At 44.7% G+C, this 14543-nt stretch overlaps 1 protein-coding gene across 11 annotated transcripts in view; it reads right to left on the bottom strand.

Moving 5' to 3' along the window:
- LOC122577702 (SH3 and multiple ankyrin repeat domains protein 3) overlaps nt 1–14543 on the bottom strand; it is a 176233-nt gene that overhangs the window by 94762 nt on the left and 66928 nt on the right. For 7 of the 11 annotated variants that reach the window (XM_043749182.1, XM_043749191.1, XM_043749192.1 and 4 more), the window contains exon 2: nt 11336–11397. The exons of 1 other annotated variant lie outside the window; for it this stretch is intronic. The gene's annotated coding sequence lies outside the window, so the exon portion shown is untranslated. Of the gene's footprint in view, nt 1–11331; nt 11398–12260; nt 12282–14543 lie in introns of those variants that run through there. 3 more of the 11 variants (XM_043749183.1, XM_043749186.1, XM_043749185.1) reach the window with 2 other exon arrangements.

The raw sequence follows: 14543 nt of genomic DNA, 5'->3' as shown, positions 1-14543 counted from the left end.
ACTCCTTTGCGTAATCGAAGCGCTTCCTTTGAGAAGAAGGTCCACACGACAGAACGGTGAATCGAGTAAACTGCGCGGCAGGTTTCAGTTCCAGTTTTCTAATATCAGATACGTTTGAATTGGTAATTCACGTTATCATCTAAAAGATCGAAAAATTCGACAAAAGTGGTTCTCGTCGCCAGCCTCTCGATTGCTCCGACCCGAATTCAATTTTCCAGCATCCAGTGGTAGAATCTGCGAGTTGTATCGTACCTTCGTTCAAAGGGATTTCGTATTTTCAGAATCTTACGATGATTTTATAATAATTCGATCTTTCACTAGAAAATAACATCTCTACGTATTTACCATAAAACTATAGGCTCTTCTTTCGGCAATTTTCGTCATCGTATCGATTGGAATTCGATTGGTCAGGATCGTACCGAAGAAATTCCAAAAGGAATATCAAATTTTCGGCGCCTTGTACCTTGCATCGAAGAGACTCTGAACTGTCGGCGTTCGATCAGCCTTCGGGGATATTTCCCGATCGAACGGCCCGATTCGTAAGATTTTCTCGCGTCTCGCAATCCCTTTCTATTCAGCCGGGGCACGGCGAGCGCGCGTGAACGCACTCGATCGCATTTCCCTGCAACCTTCTGGGAATCTCGCGTCGCTCGTGCGTTTCGAGGAGCAGTGTGAGAACCGACGGATCGAAAGGTTTCGACACGGTCGAGCGGTTAATTAGAATTTCCAGGGGCTAGACAGGGCCCCGATACGGACGGTGGAAAACTCGCATCGACCACGCGCAACGTCATCCTCGTCGAACGATTCATTAGCGCGTAGTTCCTCTTCTTAATTACCTCGTTTGGGAAGACCTTCCTTCCGTACCTCGTTAACGGACCGTGCTACTTTTCCTCCGACGAAAATTCCCCTCTACGATAAAAAAAAAGTCCGTCTTGTTATAACGGGCAACGTTGTTATCGGAATAATTTAGCTTCGCGAGGAACGAGAACGATCGGAATGATCGAACAGCACGCGGAAGAACAGTCCGCGAGCGCACGCGCCGCCGTTCTCACAGCTTTCGAGATGCATCCAGGTGTGGAGCAGTCTGTAGGTCAGTTACACTGTTACTGTTACCGTCCAGGCTATTACCGGTTATCGCGCGCCACGCCAACGGTACGCGCAGCGTTCGTTCGCAGTGGAATTCTGCTTTGAGCGCGAACGTGATCGCGCCGATCCAAGCAGCGCTCGCCTACCTTCCATACTACCTCGAATTAAACACCGTGAGTCGAATTTTCAGACTACGATCGGAAGTACGTTCTTTCTACAGGGTGAATTGTAATTCTATGTACATGTCTGGTTCTTGGAAGGAAAAAGGAAAGGAGAAGAATCTATAAGTAGGATTCTCACTGATCGTGTTCTTTGTTTGAAAATGATCTGGGACGGTTAACGCGTAGCGTTGACAAAACCATCGATACCGCGAGAAATTCTTAATTAATTGCCGCATATGGTGGCTAATTAAATGCGAAACACGGGACGCCGCTGGCGCCGCTGCCGGGCATACCTCCCGCATCGTACTTCCACTTTTTCCTCTCTTCTCTCTTATTACCACGCTTCTTCGTTTTATCTACTTGTTTGCCATACAGCGGAATGAAATTCAATGGCGTTAGGATCTATGCGACGTCTGTTGCGCGAGGATAAAAATTTTAATTAACGGAGTAAAGCGTATTGTGTTTATATTTTCCATGTACCATTTTTGTGTAGATCGTATCACGTGCTATATAAGTATGAGATCGTAACGCGTGAAACGTTTGCTTCGCTAAAATAAATATCTGTGTTTACGCTTTTCAGCGGAGTAACATTATTAATTTGGTTGCAAGTATATTACGTCGTTGGACTGGACGCAGTTCTCGCATCGAGATACGACCTTTCTAACGTTATTTTCGAAAAATATCGTGGCTTCCAGTTTTATAAAAACCTCGTAGATATTCTCATTCTCGAAGGCGATATCTAATAGTAGGTTCATTGGTAACGCCATCTTCGAAGACTCTGCCCATTTTACGATCTGTTCCACGATAAACTGCAAACCAACGCATTTTATTTTCCCCTCGTTGAACGAACAAAATTGCCCGCGATCATTATCGTTGACAAAAACTTACATCGTACCGAATCGTATGTAAATTATTCGTATTGCAACGTAAACACATCCTCCTTCCATCGCAGGCCGCTACGTTGGGATGGGGTTAATCGCCCTATTGCCGCGTTTCTACAGCGTTCACGTTCGTTACAGCCGTTACTCGTCTCCGTATAGCTGCTATTTTTATTTTCAATTTCCTCGGAAGCATCGCGGCGTCGGACAGTCGATCGATAGTCCATCCACTTTCTCCGATCGTCGGCGAGCGTAAGGCAGCGTGAGAGAATTTTCGCCTTTCAGACCAAAGGGCCGACAGCGAATCTTTCTATTTCTTTTTTCTCACTCTGCTTCGGGCTACTCTTTATACCTAACGCGCGGCGCGAAATTCTGGTCGATCAACTGGCGGGGAATCTGGCCGTGGCGCGGTCGTCTATCGGCGTTAATTCCAGGCATCGAGGCGTCATTATGACTAATGAGCTAGGCGGGACGTGGCTCTTTGATCCGCGACGTTAGAATTAGTGCCCGGCGCGGCGCGGCCATCTCGCGAGCTCGGATAAAAAGGGATAAGGCTGAAAAAGGGAGCGAGAAAAACGCTGGCCGAATATATCGACCACACCCATCGTGTTCTCGACGCGTGTATCGCGGCTCTTTTTATTATTCCAACCAGGCCAACCCCCTCTCCCCCATCATTGATTTCGACACCTCCTCCGGTATCAGGGCAAAAAGCCTGTCGGCGAGAGGAACATCGTTTTTTACCCCGTCTGAATCGACCGTTAAATTTATTTACATTTTAGATCAACTTCGTAACCTGCGTTGTCTCACCGATTGTGATAGCAATTATCGGTAATTCAGTTTATGCAAATTAATTGGACTAATTGCTCGTGAATTAATATCGCGCCGCGTCGTTCGATTACCGCGTCGACTACCGCGACGTCGTTTGGGATTTTCCATTTAAAAGAATCGATTCGAAGCGGCAACTGCGTAGGAAGCGTACCGCGCGAGTGTGTACAGTCATGCTGACTCGATATTGGCTCACCGTCAAAGTTGCCGTTGTTTTATATCGTTCGCTTTGAAAGAATACAAGGTTATCGAGATTGTACGTTTTTGTCGAAAATAAATTTCGTAACACTCGATGTATACTTTTATCGCAACAGCTTCGTACAACGCGTACATACAGTGATCCACGGAAGCTACCCTAAACCTTATAAAAAGGTTATCGTTATCAACAAATGACAACTCCGTTTAATACTTCGCGCTTGAAATACACGTACGAATTATCGTTTGCTAATTTTGAAAAATTCACTCTCGAAGAAATTGGTCCTCACGTCGTGGATACCGTACATCGCACGAGCACGCGAAGAAAGGTTGTCCGGAAAGTGTCTTTCTTTCGCAAACGTGTTTTTTTACAACGATGCACCCTTCGTACAAACGTGAAACCAAGTGTGTGAAATGTCGCGGTGTTTATCTCCACAGAACAAAATGGATCGCACGTAATTCGATAAAATAATATAAAACGAAAGAAACTTTTCGTACAACCTAATACAACTATAGGAATAGTTACGCGAATCATTATGAAGTAATATCTATCGTGTCAATACCACCTAATGACAACATCCGCAATCGCTCAGTTGTATCGCCAACCCAACAGTTGTATCGAAAGAGCAAAGTCGGACGCGGCAAAATCTACGGTAGCCTTCAAAATGGTTGCATAGCTCTGGTAAAAACGAAACAAAGCAACCGAATATATTATCGATCAGAGCACTTGCTTTTTATTTTAGCCCGCAGCTAGACAGATTCGTGTGCACGTTCGATTCTCCTCCTGTGCTTTTGTACTACACATGGTCGTGTCTAGTTCTGCGTGCCACCAAAGAGACGTAAAACGCACACAACCGTCGCGTCTACCTCGAACATCAGCATGCAAAGTTGACGGGTCACGACAGCGTTCTTTTCGCAGCTCGAACGGTTGCCGATCCGAGTCGTGCACGAACTACATCCCTGTCACGGTCCTCGCGATAGCCTCCTCCCAGTTGCTCTTTTTAAACTTCATTCTCGATAGCGTGCCTTTACCTTTTAATCCGTGCCGTGTAAAATCCTCGGCAAGAGAAACTCCTACCACCCACCGTGGCTGTAAGATTATCTTCAACTTCGCCGAGTGAAAAATTGACACGAAGCTTACAGAAGATGGCAGGTGGTTTTCCATAGTAGCGCCAGCTCTGATCGATCAAACTGCCCGGCCGTTTATACGTACAACCCCGTTCATAAATATTGGGGTAGTCGAGGGATACGAGATAAAGCGAGAAATCTCCGAGAAACTTGTCAAACGTTCGGTAGATATTGCCTTTTAAAGCAAGAAATGTAAACGTACATACACGATACATCGATAAAACACGTTATCCATGAAACGATCGTTTCGTTTACGTAGATTACATCGATTACGTGGTATCTGTTAATTACAGAGAGTTCAAAATAATGTTAAATAATGATACATCTTTATTCGTGAAATCCGTTTCTAAATACTACGTCGACGAAAGGAAACGTTAAAATACTCGATCAGCGTGCATGAGTGGAATTATCGCATTTTACAGCCCTTTAAGTTAATAAAATAAGTTCACAGCCTCGAGATTATTATTTCATCTAGAATCTTAGAAAGAAATTCCACATAAATCGTACGTATAATTCTGCCCTATTAATTTAACACTCGCTTCCAATTAAGCGAATATGTAATTAATCGTTTCCTTAAGACTCTCGATCGATCGACCACGTTTCGTACGAGATTAACGGACGTTCTAATACTTACGAGCAGGACTGTACATCCATCGACTATACACAACGCAAAATCTACTTTTACTATCTTATTTCAATTTCAGTAAAAATTCGCCAACCTCGACCACGTACACGGAGTCTAAAAATTCCGCCGCATTCAGACACACACGTTGAAACGAGCGAACGATTAGAGATCGCTGGCGAAAAGGAAAGACCGAAATCACTAGCGTGGCTCGCCGCACGTTTATTCAGGGTGCGTACCCTTGTATATCGGTGGACGGCCTGTCCGCGGTGGACCCTGTAATTATAAAGGACCGGTTTTCTCTGGCGTGTACACCTATGGTATACATACGGTGTACGCTCTCGCCGTTCTCCCGTTTGCACGTAATCGACGTTCAACTTTTCCGTGCTCTCTGGCACACGGTACATTCCCATCGAGATCGAACAAAAACTCATTCTATATAAAAATATTCCGCGATGCTCGCGGAAACAAATGTGCAACGCGGTGATGCGAGTCGCGGTGGCGTTGCAAAACCTCCACACCTCGTTCACCTTGCCTCGTAACCTAGCGTAACGACGCATTTCTCTTGGCCAAAGAACCTTTTCGACTGTGATTTTCCCGCCTAACGTTCTGTAGAGAGAAAGTTGAGCAACGCGATCTCTGGTCACCGAGTTAGGACCGGACAAAACTTTCGACGTTTTTCATGTTTCTTTGGGGTAGAATTGAAAGGCACCAGCAGAGAGAACCGTACAGTTAATAAAAAGATTCGGCAACCAATTAAAATTAATTTTCTGTTATTTAACGTGATTTTCAAGCAGCATGCTTTGGTGAAAAATTTGATCGCAGTTCAGGATACTGTTCTTTGACATTTTTACCATTAATTGCCATTTAATAATTACGTCGATAATATCGCGGCCATCTGTTGAAATTCACAGTTATATTGCGGCGAATTATTATTTCTATATTCCCGGCCATAAACGTTCACGTCTATCGTTAAAGATTGTTAATTATTATATTTATCAATAATTCCGTACAAGTACGAATACTTTTCTAGCTCATTAAAATCCTCATTTCGAAAGGAGGTACGTCTGGTAATGATAAATGAACGAGTATGAGAAGAGTTATAGAATTTTGAACAAAAATTTGAACACGCGATATTCAATCGACTGTTTATTAAATTCGCCGATTTACTCCACTTCGATTCATTCCATTGGTTCAGTACGATACTCGAGAAGTGCGGAATTGCGAATGAAGAAGGTATCTGATGAAAGCTAATATTCCGAGTCATCAGCCACGAATTTTGTAAAAAGCGATATAAATAAAAGCGATACAAAACGAACAAAAATGAAGAGAGGTGTCGTTAGCTCGGCCAGGCGAGATTCCGTGGCCAAACGTACGCGTTGCAATTGCAATCCTTTCACGGTCGAGTGTATGCGTGCTCTCGGGAGGCTACGGGGATTTCTAATGTTCGATCGTGGTCAGAATTACCCGTGCCGCGTTAATAAACCGCCGCTCGAGCCCGGTATCGCGTGTCGCGAAATTCCAGCCAGCTGAGTCACACGAGAACGCGGCCCGATTGCTCGACCACTTCGATCGATTCTACTTCTATCGTTCCGATTTGGTATCGAAGCTAAAATCGTCAAGACTATAATTAATACGCGCATCTACCATCGTTTTAACTAGAAATCTTTGACGATGAGATATTGATTAACAATTTTGTTCCAAAGATATTCGTTTCAACAATCTCGCGCGATCGTAAAGATAAGACGGCGAAGATCGTAACTAAGTTAAGCAATAAACCGGATCAACGTTCCAATCGTGTTAAGATGTATCTAATCTTCTTTTCGGCTCATATTTTCAATCGTATCTAATAGATTTTGTGGTAAACATCTGGATAAATTTTATCGATATAATCAGGATAGCCGCGTGCAGTGACGGCGAGCTAAAAATTTTCTGCGATAAGAATTCGGCTACTTTCGTGACCCGCGATGTATATCTAGCGTTTGGAATTTTTACACGGCGTTAGAGCGACGTAAGAATTTTCATAATAACGTAGCAATTAAATCACTGTCTCCACGTGTCGTTGAAATTTACGGAACGATCGATTTCGAATTAGAACGAACGAAGGAATTTCGTGTTGTAAGTTCGATTACAAAGTTGGCGAGTAATTTTATAGAGCGGCGTTCTTTCGCCTGGACTGCTTGAGTACAAACTCGATCTATCGTACAGTAAAGTGGTTGCCAAAGTGGCGATTAGAATCGCGTCGATGTTCGATCGTTATCGATAATCCGCGGAGGCCATCAGCGATTCCCGTAGCCGCGAATCTGTCGATCATGCACGGCACTAACTCCGTGGAATGATCGAGTTGCCCAATCGAATTGCAGATCGAATTATTTCGCTGGAAGTTCAATTTCTTCTCTCTTTTTCTCCCTCTCTCTCTCTCTCTCTGCACGATTCTCGTTTTTTCTTTACGTTTCATTGAACTCGCTCCAGCATCGTAGCAAACCTAATCGTTTGTGGAATTTTATTCGATAAATGGGAAGCACTTCGTCGGTTATGAATCTTCTCAACGAGGAACATGAATGGTTCGCTCGTAATCGAATATCTTTCGAGCGGAAAGAAGGATCAAATAACCGATAAATGTGTAATAAATAAGCAATTAAGTAAAGACCTCGATCGATAACCAATCTTGCACTTTTAGAATATGAAAAACAGCCAACGAGAGATCAGATTATAAATAGATTAGGAATTGTAAATCGTAGGCTTCCCTTTTGCGATTTTGTAATCACGCGTCCAAGAGAATAATCAAAGGATCTACGATTAGCGAAACTTGTAGAGCTTCGTTCCTCTCATTATTAAACTTGCTCGCTATACGGTCCTAGCAACTTCCGACTCGTAAAATTTCGCTAATAACGTTAATTCGATCGTGCAACGAGTGCCAGCAAGGTGAGTGCCGGCGTATCGAACGTTGTCCAAACCGTACAAGGAAAAAATGATCGTCGTGTCGATTATATGGAAGGCGGATGGTGCACCGCTCGAATTAGCACGATCGACGCGTGTTCGCGAGCGCGTGCCTCGAATGCGATTCGTCGAGTTTCGCCGGAAAGAGAAAGAGGTTCGGGCGATCTTTTCGACGTTGTGGGTTTTCCAGCCGCGCCTATCCTTTCACGTCTATCGATAAATGAAAACGCGAGACGCTTTCGAACGAACGTGACAAACGAGTTTACGATTTTCTTCGCGACGCCGCGCTGCGATTGGAACTCGAAGAAGGTGGTCGTATCGATTGTAGAGGCGGGTATTCGTGGAATGACGCAGATACGGCGAACAAAAGGCCAAGGTCAGGATGTGTCGAGCAACGGTCTTATTAATTTTGAAGCTCGACAGCCGGGGGCTTTAGGGTGCGACGGAAGAAATAAAAGGGTAAAGAAAGTGGGCCAGCCTGTGACGCGGTTCTGTACACAATGCACGATTGTACAATGCAAACGAGCTTGGATCGGTCCTTTTGTATCGCACGGGCCAATAATCTACCTGGACCAAAAACCCCCGACGAAACCCAGACTCCTTCGTTAAGCTTCTTCTCGACTGCACGAATTGATTTCACCAACGTGATTCGAACGAACGTATTTACCATGATAATCGCCTCGTCGTCGATCGATATTCGTAGTTAGTTTAGTTGTCGTTTGCAATTTATTCTCAATGTCCCTATGTTCGGACGAAAACTGTTAGTTTTTCGTTCGACGTCCATACGCCGCGTCTTGCAAGCGTAAGACGTATTATTCGATCGTCGTTCGATAAAACAACGAAACACGATAAAAAGTATTTGCGATTTGTAATGAAGATAAGAAGATATATATCTCGCATCTGTTTCAAAATAAATTATCGAAAGCTATCGTTCCATCATCGACGGAGAATTTCTCACAATGTATCGCAATCTGGGCTATGGGAGTTGCAGGGTTAATGGGTTAATAATTCGAGTGGTCTCTTCGTTCAATTAGATGCGGAGTCGGACACGTGTTCAATGAGCGGAATCAATACATCCGAAGAAATATGTCAGCGACGCGACCTGTCGTCGTAACGTCGTCGCGATCGATGACCGCGCGTCTAATTGCTGCTATTTTATCACGCTCGTTCAAACTTCTACGATCATCGATTCGTCTTAATCGCGATTAATGCCCAATTTAGTCACGCGAAAAATCACCAACGCCGGCAAACGAAGCGGCGAACGCGCGTTATCGCAGATTTTCGCAGCTGTACGGTATTCCATCGTATTACGAAAGCAGGAAGTCTCGGTTCGAACAAGTCTGACGGTTAAACGCGGATCCTAACTGTACCGTGCGTACAAATACCACGCGTACTAGCGGCTCGTGTCGGAGTGCGCTCGAGTTCGCGACAGGATGCACACCGCGGCGTCAAGATGCAGCTTATGCTATCGACGAATCTACCGTTCGAGGCAAATAGCAATTTTTTTTCGAAGCTTTTAATTAGACGACGGAGCTCGCGAGATTAGAGACTGGACTCTGTTCTCCGGCTGGCAGCGAAGAAGTGGTAACGGTAAATCGAGAGCGCGGACAAGCATCGAGGAACAAAACGCCAAGCTGCTGCAACCATTTCGATTACCATCTACTACGGTACAGATTCACCGTGTTGCCTATGCGTATACCTGTACGTCCTTCTCTCAAGATCCTTCTCTTCCGATCGAGCGTCGATCGCCTTCGGGCGACGCCTAGCATCGTTTTAGGCTAGCGAATTTTTCCCGCACGGTATCGTAACGGAGTGCTGCAGCGTTTCTGAATACAAAGCGATGTATATACAGCGGTAATTTATGCGTGCGTAAGTACACGGTCGCCGAAAACTTTGCAACATTCCGTTACTATTACAATCGCAAGGTACATTTTTAAATACGATCGTTTTACTCCTAGAATTTGTTGAAATTTCCTAAAAGCTCCGAGCAATAAAACTGTTACGTTCGAATATAAACGAAATCCAGTTATTGCTGCGAACGAATATGTTCGTTTATCCGTTCTTTCGATTCTCGATCAGATGCGTGGAAAAACGAACGATCGCACACAGTTTTTCTTTCGATCGACACCTGTCTGTTCTCGTACGGTTTAACGCGTTAATCTTTGAACAAACCTTTGACCACGGCAACGATCGCCAGTCCATACGTTCGTTATGCTGGAACGTGCTGTTCCATGGCGCCTAGATTACTAGATTCGATTAATCGATACCAGGTTACCAAAGTACGTGTTTGTTCGAGTTACGTTTAGTCCGTGTATCGAGTATAGCGGAGAAGCTTCGAACGTCTGTTATTCGCACGATTCGGTCTTATCGTCGTAACTCGAACGAACGATAATGCGCTACTTTTTATCGCGTTACTCGTCGTTTCAGACAGCTTCTCGAGGGTTAATATTAATAATACCGTGCGTGCAACCTAGTGAACGATCGCTCGCGAAGCGGAATTGCGGCTCGATACAAAGTTCAGCGGCGTAACGCGCGCCGCTAGCCTGCGTCCTAGTTTCCGACAACCGAAGATCGTGGCGATATCATCGTTCGCACGATGCGCAAATAACAAAACACGTCCAACTGAACATGGGTATGTTCCGTAATCTACAGTGGTGCGTTTAGACCGAGCGAACGAACGCTCGCTTTTCTCTCGCTTCATTCGAATTTCGGAACGAAACGTGTTAACGCCGAATTAGAAATATCGAACGTTCGTAGCGATCGAACGAAAAACTTCAAAGAATCGAACAAGCCTTTTTTGCAGCGTTCTAGGGCAATTGTCGGACGTCGAATCGAAGCTCGTTTACGCCGTCATTTTACCAAATTTCCGCAAAATGGGAAAAGAGAGAGCGTTCGCTCGGTCTAAACTCGCCTTAAGCCACGCTTTATACACCGACACATGCATCCTTCGAGGGCGAAAAGAAAAATCGGTTGTCGTGGTGGGCGATCGAGCGCGGGAATTCGATGGAAATTCGATGGAAATTCAATTCTCGATTCTTTCGTCGCGGCGATGGAACAATTTGCGAATCGTCGAGGGCAAGTTTAATCGAAAAAGTCTTCGGGGCGTGTGTGTAACTTGCTCGATCGCGAATAGCAGGTAAAAGCGACAGAACAAAGAAGAAATAGTGGCGGATGAAGAACGAAAAGGTTAACGGGGAACGTCGCGGCAACGTGGTTCGTTTTAGCGTTGTTCCCGGGTCGCTAAGCAACGGCATGCTTTTAACGCTTTCGTTCGAGTGGTAGCTTTTGTCTCGAGATCAAAAGATCCTCGAGCGTTTGGCTAACTAGCGGTTTTCGAATCGTTTCGACTTGGCACCAGAGGAGCGTTCAAATGAAAATTCGGTCAAAATATCCCTTCTCTATTGGATGTTGTCGTCCTTGCGCGTATCGAAACATGGAACTGTGTGCCGCAGCGTCATAAATAATTGATAGCAAACAGAGAGAAGGGGGTACTTACTCACCATAATCGGAGCGCAATCTCGCCGACCAGATATGGACGAAGAAGGTATGGCAAGAGCAGCATCTGCAACGAAACACAAGCCATTCTTTTAGCAGCTAATTCACCGTTATATCTCGCTCACAATGAAACTTCCTACTCGCGTCTGGCTCGTTCGCAGTTAGCGAGAAAAAGAGAGAAAAAGAAAGAAATCGTTCGATGGACCTTTCGAGGATCATATCTGGTACATATTTCGTGTCTCTTCGACAGAATCGTTGCCGATGTGTAATTCTGTCTCACTTTAATAAAAATATTCTGCGTTTATTCGTTTCTTAAGATATTTCTCGATATTCGAAGTTTATATTTAAAGTTAATATTTCAAGCTATACCATGCAAGCTCTTACGAGATAGCGACGATACGTTTTAAACCGGAGGAAAACGGAGATGACAGAAGGAAAATGACAGAACTTTAGTTTCCTTTGGTTTCGAAATAGCAAACAAGATATCCGAGGCAAGGTAGGCAGATACCGTTCGTTAGGCTTTAACATCAAATATCGATTATCACGAGATTCAAGATGAATGAGAAAATGGAAAGTTATTAGGAGGGAAGGGATCGACGGGCAAGCTTGTCGTACTGGCGATAAATCAACGTTACACAATGCCAACAGCTTGTTTTCCAGGGTAATCCGTTTACAGATTACCGATAAGCTGATTAGCAAACGCGTGGATGACTTGGCCGTACGCGAACAGCTCGCAGCTTCTCCAGAATAAACGCTCGTACACCGAGAAGATTCGACGTTCAAAGCAGGAACGATCAATGCCGTAACCAAAGCAAACGCGACAAAGAATTCCATTTCCTCGGAAACCTAACAGGGAAAAGGCGTTTCGAGGTATCGCTACCTCGTGCACTACCGATTCGCCAATTCTCTTCCTCCTCATGAATAACGCACCTTCCCTGCTATTTCGATTCAATTTCTCGCACCATTCTTTGCTCCTCGGCATTCTCCTTTATCGCTGTTCCTGGTCGATGCGCGAACCGTCTCGAAATTTCTTTACTACGCTCGTTCTTTGCGTCTATTTAACAACTGTATCAGCGAACGAGAACTATAGGGTTATCAAACAGCGACGATAAAGAACGCGGATAAGATAAAGCCACGAGCAAATAAGAAGATCTAATTCTCTGTATGAAATCTGATTTTTAATCGAGCGTGTTTACTTTCTTATGCTCACAGTCGTAAACTCGTATTTCCTTGGTTCTTTTTCTTATCGCGTTAAGTGGCATCGAGTGATCATCGCCCGAGTGAGAGCCGCGTTACTAAATTTTTTCGAACGATTAAAACACGATAAGTTCCGACGACTAAAAAGTTTTCGACCATGCGAATGTCTTAGGTAACGAACGCGATACGATTGTTTGCGAAAATTAAATATTATGGCGTACGGAGTATGTCTCGATCTGTTTTAGAAGTTTAATTTGAATTACGACGCGATATAAATGAATCAATCGAGATTGAAAGAATCAGGTGCTGTAAAATCCTTTCGTCCCCCTCCTTCGATTCGTCATCGACCAAGAGCACTCGTTTGAATGTTTATATCTCTGTCTCTCGGAAATCGACTCTGCTCAGTCGCCATCGCTATCGCTAACGCGTCCAGTTCGGTAAACAATTACGTCCCTTTATTATCTCTGCTGGCAGGGAAAAATATATAAAATTCGCGTGGCGACGAACCAAAGGCAATTGCATTGCACGCGCTACCCACCTTGGAACTGCAAAAACACCGACGAAAAAACGAATAGTCGTCGTGATTCCGGCTCGCTCACGCGACTATTAATTATCCGCTGAAAACCGAGAAAGGAACCGCCGGTAATTCGGCTTTTTTAAACGAGAACCACGCGTTCGCTTTCAATCGGCATGGACCGAGACGTGGCGTGACGAGACTGGACCACCCCGGCCGGACTAATTTCCAGGAACGATTCGTAGAGATCGTGCAGAAAATCGTGCGTTTCATCCGCGATTTCGAAAACGCTCCCAGTAACAGGCTGAGAAAATGTTTCGGCAGACGGTGGTGTTTCAGAAAACGAGAAGTAGATGGTGTCTGAACGGTGCAAGTTACTTGGCCGAATTTAACGCCGAGTTTAAGCGGATCTGGCCGTGGGTAAGCGGCGAGCAACTCGGTACTCGGTGAAAGAGCGAATAATTAGGGAACCGAGTAACCACCTCGGATTAGCTTGCTGAATAACGATCGGTTAGTCCGTCGCTCCGTTTCTCCCCTTAGATTTTAATCCTTCGATCTTTTAAGCACGAGTACATTGATTCTAAATCGGCGAGTGCCAAAAAATGGTAAAGTCAAATACGGTATGTTTGTCGATAAAATAGCTATCGATAATCGAGCTTAATATCGAGAGACAGGTTTCCGAGAATTTCCATCCGCGGACACAAATATTATTTTGTCTCGTTTCTAGTGGTTTGTCTTCCGATAACGATAGACATCGGTTTCAAAGTGTCACGAGACGTTCCAATATGAAATTTCAAGCATGGACAATCAGTTTCTTACACTTTGCGGAGTTTCGTTGGTCTTTCGACGATTTACAAATTTTCTGCAACAACGGCGTGCAACTGTTTGAAGCACCTTCCTGGAAATCCTTTGTTCGAGAAACGGGACGGGACCGAGCATCCGGTGTCGAATTTAATACAGTCGTAATGTCGGAGCGCGACTTCCGAGCTGCAACCGCGACGAGAAACGTAACCGTTTCCTTGACTTCCTAGCTCGAGCTAGGGAAACTGCTCTCTTCGTTTATTCGCGATCGCGTGTAAATTGCGCGTAAGAAACTCGAGATGGCCTTTGCTCGCGGATTTTCCTACCTTGCTTGTGACATTGTCAATTTTCTACCATATAAATACATCGCGATTGATAGCTTTATTTTATCGATAAATTCGATCGTTGCATAAGAAAAAGAAATATCAAAGCATTTCGTATACGCGCGTATCGTGTCCACTTAGCCGATGTTCATGCTGTTCGCTGTTTTCCCGACAGTTGTAACAGAATTTCAAGAGAAATTAGAGCTTCTCGAGCACTGTAACCAGGTCTCGAGATAAAGACGTAGAAACGGAGGATTGCATGCGTTGCATCGTCTATTGATAAGCAGATAAGGGCTAGAGCACGAGGCATCCCGGGCGTCGAGTTTTCATATCGCGTTCCTGGCTAAATTGGATCGGATTACAGTGCGAGGAACGAGG

The sequence above is a fragment of the Bombus pyrosoma genome, linkage group LG2, assembly GCF_014825855.1.
Source record: "Bombus pyrosoma isolate SC7728 linkage group LG2, ASM1482585v1, whole genome shotgun sequence".
In the NCBI taxonomy this organism is placed as follows: domain Eukaryota; kingdom Metazoa; phylum Arthropoda; class Insecta; order Hymenoptera; family Apidae; genus Bombus; species Bombus pyrosoma.
Note: the sequence above shows the minus strand (reverse complement) of the source record. Positions and strands in the feature narration are given on the sequence as shown.